This window comes from Caretta caretta, chromosome 12 (genome assembly GCF_965140235.1).
Source record: "Caretta caretta isolate rCarCar2 chromosome 12, rCarCar1.hap1, whole genome shotgun sequence".
Classification (NCBI taxonomy): Eukaryota; Metazoa; Chordata; order Testudines; family Cheloniidae; genus Caretta; species Caretta caretta.
This window is the reverse complement of record NC_134217.1, coordinates 30556505-30568622: the sequence shown is the minus strand read 5'-3', so window position 1 is coordinate 30568622 and position 12118 is coordinate 30556505. Positions and strand designations below refer to the sequence as shown.

At 41.2% G+C, this 12118-nt stretch overlaps 1 long non-coding RNA gene across 2 annotated transcripts in view; it reads right to left on the bottom strand.

Moving 5' to 3' along the window:
* Window positions 1-12118, bottom strand: part of LOC142068670 (uncharacterized) — a 115194-nt gene that overhangs the window by 96186 nt on the left and 6890 nt on the right. The window lies entirely within an intron of this gene.

The following is a 12118-nucleotide window of genomic DNA, read 5'->3' as shown; positions in this document are numbered from 1 at the left end:
TGCAAGATCCATTTCTTTGATCTGCCTTCTGTAACATAAACACAGAGCAACAGGTATATTAAACAAACAAACCCAAACTACCAAAACAAGACCTCTGTTGTACATGCTTCTCCCCCACGGAAAGTATAAGAGAGAAAACAACACGTAATAGATACGTACATAAAAGTATGCAGCTGCAATTCTAGAGAATTTGGCCCAGTACGTACATCCAACAAAGTTATGCATTTAAGGCTTGATAGCACTGTGTGGCTGTTTTATAGCACGGTATACTATATATAGGTTCCAATAAGCATTCAACTTTATCCCCATATTATATACACTCAGTGAATGCAGTATTAAGATGCAACAGCCCCAGAGGTTGCAGTTTGTTTCTCAAGCGTTTAAGATGCAACAGTTTCTGGGTCTGGGGCAGTAAAGATCATTCTCTATTTGGTCAAGCACTTTTGCTTAGAAGCCTGCTTGTTCACTGAAAATTAAAAACTGAAAGTGAGATAAGCTCTCAGGTACTCCCTCTGTCCAGAAATGCTCTGTGAGCCAAAGATGCAGTTGAAATAAAATATAAAAGTAATAGAAAACAGCATGTGCCTAAAATTCCTCAGGCTAAAAGAAAAACACAAAGATCCCCAATGTTTTACCCTCTATTAATAGCCCCTGACAAAATATGTTCAAGTTTATGTTCACAACAACTAGAACATTAAACCCAGCTAATAATGTTATCATTATAAATAATCATTGGGAATGTAGACATTAAAATTTCAATGCTTTGTGGCTTCAAAAAAAAGCAGGTGTAGAGAAATGCTGCTCAAACTCCAAAGCTATTTTCAAAGCACAGGAAGTACAGCTTCTTTGTCACTTTAGCCCTGAGGTTTTGAATGGCTAAGTCCCTGGATATCACTACTGTACTAAAAATAGCTGGCAAATGCACTTTTAATTTTAATCCCACTGAGCACGATCAGCACTCTGCACCTAATTAAATGCACTCAGCACAAAGACGTGCAAGGAGAAAGTCATCTCTCATGTGGATCAGCTGATTTTAATTAGGGCTCACTCTTCAGACCTTCCTACCCTCCCACGGTGCAGAGGGCTACAACGAATTCAACCACAATGAGGCTGAATAGTCACAGTGCTCCTCCCGCCAATCTTCCTGTCTTCACTTCTGTGTCTCTCTCTCATTGGTTTCTGATCTCCTATCCTATTTGCTGCGTCTTTACTATTTAACAGTGTTTATTATTACCAGTTTTCAGAACTGGGATTCTTAGCAGAAATTTCCTCTAAAGCTCCAAGCACACCAAAGCTGCTGCTATTTGGTGATTTCTTTGCCATTATTACTTTGGACTAAATTGGTCCCTGAACATGGTCCATTTCTGTGTTGGGAAAACTGTGAATTCATCTCCATAAATCTGGGGAAAGAGGGCAAGCAGGGTTTACACACTTCGCCTAAAGGGGATTCAACCTCTATAACCCATAGATCTCCCAGAATCTCCCAGAGGCCTTGTGCTTCCAGCACTAACCTTGGATCACACTATACCAACCAATATGGCAATACAGATGGTTTCTCACTGGTTACTGCCCCTAAAACATCTCCCCCACATGCAGGAAGTTCTCAGTGTAGCAGGGAAAGCATACAAGTCAGTACTGACTGCCAGTGTTAAATATTCTATGGGATCCCCCCACACAAGATTAACCTTTGTGCATCCCCCACATCAGTCCCACTATTCTTCATCCTTCCTGGGCACAGAGAGGGGACTTGTGCGCAGGCCCAGGGAAGGGTGAAATAACCCTATAGTGGTCTAACTACCCTTCACACTTCTCAAGCCAAGCATGCATCCCCAGTAGTTTGTGTCCTCTGTTCTTGCACAGACGAGGAGATTGTTTGAGCTTTTGTTCCTGTGGTGCTAATATTAATAGATGTCCACACTGAAAAAATATGTCTCCTAGGAATGCTCAGCCTGATTCGGATCTCACATCTGTTTACTTTGCCATGACTCCACTGATTTTACACATTAGTGTAAGCAACAATGGAATCAGACCCAGTGTATGTGGGCCTGCACAAGAGAGTCATGTAGCTTCAAAGTTAAATTGGCAGAAATGGGAACACTCATGGCTTCTGAGCCAGAATATTGTGTATTGTCTTGAATTCTTATACTGGAGACTTGTGTTCATTCATTCCCAATGTTGCTGTGCCAGCCTGAAGAGCACCACTCACTCTGACATGAGAAAGATACTTGACTTTCAATGCTCAGTTCAAACCATGTATAAAATGGAATAAAAACAACAACAAATTCCAGGCCCTTAAGTCTCACAATTTTCTTGATTTCCTTAAAAGAAAATAAAGCCAATCTCTAACTGATGGGGATTAGAAATAAATGTTTCCTATAAACTGATTATTCCATAACTGTCTGGAGCAGGTATTTTCTATCACTTTCCTCTGAAGCTTTCTGGTACTGGCGACTGCTGGAGACAGGATACAGGACAAGATGGACCATGGGACTGAATTTCTTTGTAGTACAGACATCCTGACAGATTTTTCCATCCTCAAAGTATATTTGCTGAAAAAGCATGTCTACTAAAACTTCTGAGTCTTTTGTGGAATGGAAACTGGATTATTTGTGGATTATTGGGTTGATTCCTGCCCAAATTTATTAATTGGAGTTTGCTCTCCAAGGTTTTCAAGAGGGGCAGCAGCCTGGGACTACTGCATAAGTTGGTGAGGTCAGGTGTGGAACAACCAACATTTCACCTCCTGATGTTAGAACAAAGTCATCATATGGCAATAGCACTGTAGTTTAAAGCATAAATCTCAGTGACCTAAGCATGTGGAATTAAACATGTGTGGGAAGTTCAAAGCTGACATGCTGGCAACCTGGAATATTTAAAAAGTGTGTGGTTGTATTGCAAGTAGATTTGATGTCAGATTCTTATGTTATTCTGTGAAAATGAGAGATGAAAGATGATAGCACATAGTTTTCCCAGAGATATTCATCTGAATTTCTTGACAAATTCACTTCAGCCATACTCAGCTCTTTGTATGTTTGGTTTTCACCACTGTTATGCAATTGAGGTATTCTGGCAGGTGGATCTTTGTGGAAAGCAAAAAATTCAAAGTCATGTTGAAACAAGCACCTACATTCACTGGATAAATTACTTGCAATGAATGACTCACTCCGTTCTAATGAAAATAATGTAGGGAAGCTGAGGATGTCTAACACTTTGTGGAGTGGTAGACAATTGACCTGTCTGAGAAATTGAGAGATATACCTTCTAATTTAACAATGTCACAGACAGCAACTGTATGTATGTGTGTATACATAATACCAGATACCATACAACGCTAACAAAACAGCTGATAGAAACACATTGTTGAGTGTGGAGATATCTGTTTCTATCTTCCTGACATAGCTACAGCATGTTTTTGAGCCTATCTTGATGTCGAAAAAAGTTCAGCAGTCTGGATTTAAAAGAAAAAAATCTCATCTTTTTTATAAATTTGGGGGATTTCAATCAGACTGTGAACATTCATAGAAGTGAAAACATCCCACAGTAATCCAGAACATAAAAGAGGTGTTTGCTCATATGCTTTGATATTTTACACTCTTCATGTGAGACAGCTCTGTCCATTCATCTCCCCTAATGGTCTTAATTTTGGAACAAAAGTGTTATATCACAGAGGCAGACTGCTTGGTGAGAGGGCAGAGTAAGGACTGGAGATACACTTATGGCATATGGAAAAACTTTAAAGCACAATAACAGATATTACATTACACAAGAAAAGGTTAATAAAAAAATCATTTTTCCCTTGGGAAACGACTATGAAATGTGTTAAAGCAACCATTCTCAAACTATAGTCTGTAAAGCACTTGCTGGTTGTCAGCAGAAAGATGACAGGTCACATGATGCTGGCTCTCCAAGTTTCCCCAGCTGCTTGTGCAGATGTCCTTGGCACTTCATTGCTAAAGGAAAGCCTTTCACAGCATCAGGAAATGAGGAGGAGGATGAGCTAGCATAGCTGCCTCACTAGAGATCATTTCTACATAAGAAAAGGAGAGGAAACAGGAAGTATCCTCAGAAGTTGGTGCCACCTCTGGAAGCGAACATCAAGGAGAACAGAGGAAAAGGCAGCAAGGTAGCTAGGCAGTATGTCCAGAGGAGAGAAACAAGAAAATTCATGCTCAAGAATATCACTCCTCTGGAATAGTGAGCAAATGTGGCCTTGCCTTGACCCTAGCTCAGCTGAAGCCATCTTTCACTTCAGTGGGGCCAGGATTTCACCTTTTGTCATGATTTCCGACTTGTCTTCTGTGATCTGCTCAACCCTTCTGTCTAAACTTCCAAGAGCATCATACAGTACATGGCAGTCTTGCTATTCCTTTTACAGAAAGCTGGATCCCCAATCCCCCTTAAGCGGTGCTCTACCCATTCCTGAATCCAACTGAAAATTGTCCACCAGGTGCTGAACACTCACCATGGAATTACTTCACCACACCATTTTCATCTCATCCTTTCCCCTACTTCTGAAGTCCTTCTTCAGCAGTGGTCCCCTCTCTGCTCACTCCCCTTGAGTTTTCAAACTTCAAGAGGTCATTATTTTATTTATGCTGTTCTGGCCTCTCTGAAATACAATCTTCCCCTCCTCCAAAAGGGAGCTCTCCTCACAGCCTTTTTGTGTCATGTAATTTAAGTTACCCAACCCCCAGTAACAAGCCAGCTTCAGTGAATCAAGATTCATGATGCACTATAGCCCTCTCTGGTAAATCAACTCTGACATGTCTTTAAAGTTGTCTTTGTATATTGTGACAGGGTCGGGCCAGATGGCTATAGGAGAGTAACAGAAGGCAGATATATTAGCTCCAGGCTAAGTAGGTCCCTTTTCCCTGAGTAAGGTAACAGGGAAGGTTCCAGAACAATCAGGAACCTTCTGGAGACAATTAAGACAGGCTGATTAGAACACCTGCAGCCAATCAAGAAGCTGCTAGAATCAATTAAGGCAGGCTAATCAGGGCACCTGGGTTTTAAAAAGGAGCTCACTTCAGTTTGTGGTGTGCATGTGAGGAGCTGGGAGCAAGAGGCACTAGGAACTGAGAATGAGAACGCGGACTGTTGGAAGACAGGAGTACAAGCATTATCAGACACCAGGAGGAAGGTCCTATGGTGAAGATAAAGAAGGAGTCGGGAGGAGGCCATGGGGAAGTAGCCCAGGGAGTTGTAGCTGTTGCACAGCTGTTCCAGAAGGCATTCTAGACAGCTGCATTCCACAGGGCCCTGGGCTGGAACCCGGAGTAGAGTGTGGGCCCGGGTTCCCCCCAAATCCTCCCAACTCCTCGTCAGGCACAGGAGTCGTCAACCTTGAAAATGGCCAAGCTGAGGGCTGCCGTGAAGCTCCAAGGCGAGCAAATCCACCAATAAGCGCAAGACCCACCAAGGTAGAACAGGAACTTTGTCACAGTATATACATACAATAAATCCTATATTCCAAAGAATCAGTCTTTCCAGTCAACTCTCATAGACCAGCATGAGAGCTTTATGTGGGAAAAGAGATCATAACTACATTACAGTAGTTGGAAACATAGAACATTACAGTGGAATTAATCAGCTGGACACGTCATTCAGGATAAACATTTCAGAAAGTGTAAATAAGGGCCTGTGACAAAAAAAATGTATGCATGAAGCACACATATTGTATGTGTAAATGTGCAACTGCATCCATAAAATCTGAGCATGCAACCGTGGGTTTCGCATATGTGGAGAATTCAGTTCTATGGCCTTTTAAAAAAAACCATGCAAGTAGGATTCATTTCAAAGCAGGAATTGGCCCGTAAATTGCCCTTATGAAAATATTTCAGTATATTTGCATGTGTTCTTGCAACTTAGTGCCTGCTTCAAGTTTAGATCGGATCATTAGACAAATAATCAACATTCAGCTAGAATTAAGAAACCAGCTTGTCACAGTGAGGTAACAGAGAAGTTTACTGCCACTTTGTCTCTATTTATAATAAATATTCCACACTCCTATAATGAAGAAGATGTAGAACATATTTACACCTCCAACCTCCCTTTTCACATACCAGCCATCAGCTTGTCTGGTGTCCTGGCAGAACACACTGTATATCTTTGAAACTTGAGGCTGAGTAGATCTAGAGTAGCAGAGGCATTTCCTTGTAAGGTCCATAAGAGGCACACAGACAGCTGTTTCAGTGTTCTCATCTGAGAACCATGCCCTCAAAACCCCATGCACGATGTACACACCTGAACTCTTGTCTGACTATGTCCATCCATTAGGGTGGTATGGTGCCAAATCACAACTTAATCGGCCCCTTACCTAAGTGCTTAGTTGCCATGTAACTATGGTCTTGGACACATGACATTATAAAGGTCATCTCTTCCTCCTCCAAAACTGAGCCACTGGTGCCACATGGGTGGTGTCCAGTAACTGGGTTACATTGTAAAGACATTTGATCAAACAAACTCAATACCTTAAGCAGTGGAGGAAAGAATTAGGGACTGACTTCAAAGACGTGCTGCAGCCAGCAGTGGAGGAAATGCACAAATATCATGTGTGGAGTGAGAAATTACAATCCATTTAAAACAGGGAATTAACTGCATACAGTACACACTGTTCTGTATCTGAAAATGGCACCAGCACACTGGAGTGACGTGTTGCATTGATTAGGTTGTGATTAGCTACTGGAGTAACTTTCTGCTACAGGGGTCATCATTAAAAAGTGTATATAAAGTCTCAGTTACCACACGGTGGCATCCCTAAGCAGTTACTCCCATATTACTTAAAATAGAAAGTAACTGGGGCACTTCAGGTGCCACTCTCTGGTAACTAGTAAATGCTGGCTAATGTTGGTAACATTGACTATTGTGTACCATGATATTCCTGTTGAATGAAGACTCTGGAAAAGGTCTTTTCTTCACGGAGCTGATCTCAGCTGCAGCAAATGTGGGAGGTGGATCTTGTTATATCTGTCTGAATATCTACCCGACCTTACCCCTCAAAGGCCAGCTGGCAGTGGTCTCCAAGAATGTACCAGGGGCTACAAGGGATGGGTATGAAGGAGCCACTTCAATGGCCAATGGGGACTCCCCACAGCTGGGAATTCTCAGAAGGGAAGACACAGTTAAATTTCATCCTATTTGCATTGAGCCCTTTTCATTTGCTCTTGCTGACATGGCTGGCTTGAATTACCCATGTTTCAGAAACCCTGAGCTGACCAAAGCAAATGTTGTTAAAAAAACGGGAAGATAAAAGGGAAACTTAGGAAGATGTTAGAAATAAGGATAAGGAATTGGTTAAAGGGGAGACTACAACGGGTCCTACTGAAACGTGAACTGTCAGGCTGGAGGTTACCAGTGGAGTTCCTCAAGGATCAGTTTTGGGACCAATCTTATTTAATCTTTTTATTACTGACCTCAGCACAAAAAGTGGGAGTGTGCTAATAAAGTTTGCAGATGATACATAGCTGGGAGGTATTGCCAATTTAGAGAAGGACTGAGATATCATACAGGAGGATCTGGATGACCTTGTAAACTGGAGTAATAGTAATAGGATGAAATTTAATAGTGAGAAGTGTAAGGTTATGCATTTAGGGATTAATAACAAGAATTTTAGTTTTAAACTGGGGATGCATCAATTAGAAGTAACCTTCTAAGGAGACGGACCTTGGAGTATTGGTTGATCATAGGATGACTATGAGCCGCCAATGTGATATGGCTGTGAAAAAAGCTAATGCGGTCTTGGGATGCATCAGGAGAGGTATTTCCAGTAGGGATAAGGAGGTTTTAGTACCGTTGTACAAGGCACTGGTGAGACCTCACCTGGAATACTGTGTGCAGTTCTGGTCTCCCATGTTTAAGAAGGATGAATTCAAACTGGAACAGGTACAGAGAAGGGCTACTAAGATGATCCGAGGAATGGAAATCTTGTCTTATGAAAGGAGACTCAAGGAGCTTGGCTTGTTTAGCCTAACTAAAAGAAGGTTGAGGGGAGATATGATTGCTCTCTATAAATATATCAGAGGGATATATACCTGCGAGGGAGAGGAATTATTTAAGCTCAGTACCAATGTGGACACAAGAACAAATGGATATAAACTGGCCACCAGGAAGTTTAGACTTGAAATTAGACGAAGGTTCTAACCATCAGAGGAGTGAAGTTTTGGAATAGCCCTCCAAGGGAAGCAGTGGGGCAAAAGATCTATCTGGCTTTGAGATTAAACTCGATAAGTTTATGGAGGAGATGGTATGATGGGATAACATGATTTTGGTAATTAATTGATCTTTAAATATTCATGGTAAATAGGCCTAATAGCCTGTGATGGGATGGGATCTGAGTTACCCAGGAAAGAATTTTCTGTTGTATCTGGCTGGTGAATCTTGCCCATATGCTCAGGGTTTAGCTGATCGCCATATTCGGGGTCAGGAAGGAATTTTCCTCCAGGGCAGATTGGAAGAGGCCCTGGAGGTTTTTCGCCTTCCTCTGTAGCATGGGGCACAGGTCACTTGCTGGAGGATTCTCTGCTCCTTGAAATCTTTAAGCCACAATTTGAGGACTTCAATAGCTCAGACACAGGTGAGGTTTTTCGCAGGAGTGGGTGGGTGAGATTCTGTGGCCTGCATTGTGCAGGAGGTCAGACTATGTGATCATAATGGTCCCTTCTGACCTTAGTATCTATGAAAATAGTGACAACAATGAACATAGTGTCATTAAGGCACCAGCCTCCTTGCTACTGGTGTCAAATAAGGATGAGGACTGAAAATAGGTCAGCCAAAATTTTGGCTGCATGGTATTTCAGAGGTTAGTGAAATGGAAATGTCTGGAAATCAAAAAGTGATATTGATTTCTATAGCTTTGCGACTGCAAGCCATTGACATTTATCATGGATCTGCCTACTGCACAGAAGAATTAGAAAGATTAAAATGGCTGCACTTATGCTCATATTTAATGCATATTATTCATCCAAGGAAAGAAAATGGGCACAAAAAACATATGACAGCCACACAATGATACATATTTTCCCCCTCAGTTACTAAGATGAAAATTCAACTGCGCAACTCGTGAACTTTCAGTGTCTCTGACAAAAAAAATAAATGTTTGTGGGGAAAAATCAAGCTGCTACTAAGAAAAAGCAGATAATCCTGTAATCCTTACTCGTGTAAGTAGTTCTTACTCATGTGACTTCCATTAAAGTCTACTGGCATGAGGAAAGGTTACTTGTCTGAGTAAAAAGTAGTGGGATTAAATCTATAGTTGGGATTTAAAATTGGTAACAAAAGAGAGTTTCTCAAGATTGAGAGATAAGACAATTCCATACAAAAGCTTTTCATATTAGAACATGAACCGTAGCAAAAGCTGCTGAGAGCACCATGGCTGAAATGATTACGAGGGATTAGAGGAAGTCAAAAGAAATAAATAAGAATTTAAGGCTATTGCGCGAAGTAGGGCTGGCTATACAGGAGGATACGGGGGGCCTATTCACAGGAAGGGATAGTGATTCTGGAAGTATGGGAGATGAGGAAAGGAAACCGTTCCTTCTCCAAAGCAATACAAACCTTAGAAAAAGCTTGGACCTGATGCAGGAGTTGGCAAAAGTTTGGAGTGACTCCTGTTTTCTTATGAATCAATTCACTTTTACTAAATAACCACTGTGAGGACTCAGTGAACAAGGTGCAGAAGAGTAAATTGATGAATAAAATGCTGATAAAGAGAGAGACCAAAACAATGTCTCCAAGACAATGACTATCGGACCTCTGGGCCATAGAAGAACCAAGAGTTTATCTGTACTCTTAAACCTTAGGAGTTAGTAAATTGAACTGATGACCTCCAGGATTCATAAATTATGAGGCCAGAAGGGACTGTTGCGATCATTTATTCTGACCTGCTTTATAAAACCAATCATAGGAGTTCCCTGAGTTAATTTCCCTCAGCTCCTAGCCTCCTCCTGAAAATACCCATCCCCTCAGCAACAGAGCTGACCCCCTTCCCAGCTGCTTAGTTTTCTCACAGCTCCTCTAAAAGCTCACCTCCTTGCCATCAGCTCTGTCCCGCTACCCTTGTTCGATACTCCAAAGTGATTGTGCGCTACAGTCTGCTGAAAGGAAGTTTAGTTTGTGCACAGCACAGCGCTCCGTGAAATGGTGAGATTTTTTGGATGATTTCACTCCTATAAAATGTAGCTTTTTCACAAAGTGCACTTTTCACACCAAAACATAAAGCTATTCCCATTTTCATGTTGTGATGCGAAAGCTGCTGTTCATCCGAACACAACTTACAAATAAAATGTCACGTTTTTGCAATAGATTGCCACTCAAATATAATCCATTCCCCCCACCCCAAAACAAGAATGACTCTAGCACGTTTATGGTGCTTTACTTCTTCAAAAGTCCTTTATGACCATTATAAAATTAATTAGCCTTCTCCACACACATCACAGCAGGGAAAATTGTATCATCTCTATTTTCCAGCTAAGGAAACACAGGGAGAAAGTTTAATCGACACATGTAGGTTGGTGTATTGGTATCAAAGGCAAGGTTAGGACTCAGGAATGCCTTGCTCCCTAATCCTGAGTATAGTCTTCTGAACTGTGCTACACCTTGGCTTAAGTATTTTAGCTTCTGGTGCAGTAAAATCTTTCACTGAACATTTCTTTTAAAACGATTTTAAAAGGGGCAATGGGAACCAAGCAAACCGCAGACTGAACATCACGATTTAAAACATGCAAGAGAAATAAAGATACATAGCATGGAAGACAAGAAAAACCCTCAAGCATATATGCTGCGCTGTAGGTAAAACGTCCTCTATATATTTATGGGCTATACCATGAAACTCGTCACTGAAGGACTTTACAAACGCATGAATAAAAAAATTAAAACCACCCTCGAATAGCATTTCCCCCATGTTAGGGAAGACTAAGATAGCACAATGCGGCACTACATCGAATCTCTGACATTTAACAGCATTTAAAGAATCACATGATGTAATCACTAAAGTCAGGAAAAGACATGGAGACAAGTGATAAATGAATAGATGGCTAGACAGACATAAAATCTCACCCAACATTTTATCTCCCATCTGCTTCTCCCTGTAACTGTCATTTAGCACAATCAATCCAAACCTTCCTATGGTTGGAGGAGATGTGATAAATAGCATTTGTTATTAGTAAATTGATAAATAGTATTTGTTATTATTATTTGTAATAAATAGCGTGCATGGTGTTTCAAAACAAAAAATGAAAGCACTTGAGAGCAGAATCTTTCCTTAATGGGAAGCATTTGTTTACGGTTTGCCCTTTTTTACAACTTCTTGATTTTTTTCCCTATGTTTCCCCGCATTGGTCTCTAATCTTGCACCTAGAAGAACCTGTAAACAACAAGAGACAAACCAAGATGAGAGAAATGACAGAAGAGACAAGGTGACTTTGAAAAGAAGAGTTCTCTCTCTTTGTGTAGCTCTCTAGTATCATCTGCAGCAATATGAAAAGCAGTAGAAAGCCCATGCTGTGCTAAAAGTTTTGCCATGAGCATGTGTTGCAGATCGCACTATACTTGCAGTATATGGTGGGTAAGGCATTCCTTTCTCTTTCCCATCAGTTCTAATGATGACACTTGACATTTACAGAGTTCCTTCTATGAAAGATCTCAAAGCATCGTTCAAAGATTCATTCATTTAAATGTACATCTCTCTTGTGAGGCAGATATGGGAAAACCAGGAGGTTGAGGGTTATTATGTTATTGGGCAAGTTACTGAGCTCAATACAGAATTAACTGGGTGAAATTCTCTGGCTTGTGTTATACTGGACGTCAAACTAGATTGTCTAATGGTCCCTTGCGGCCTTAATATCTGTGAATCATGTCTTGCTCCTACCCAACTACATGGGGGAATGAGATTCCCCAAACATCCCATGTGGTTGTTTAGGACATTCCCGAATCTTGGGTGAGTGCAGAACAATACTCTCCCTAAGGAGCAGGGAAGGGAGCCGGGGGGAGGTTCATGTCTCTGCCTCTCTGATGGACTGATTAATGATTTGGGAAATAAATCGTGCCCTTCAATAAGTTACTTTCCAAGAGCAAGAGAGGAGCAGAACTTACCCTGGGGCAACACAGCTAGACACTGCCAATT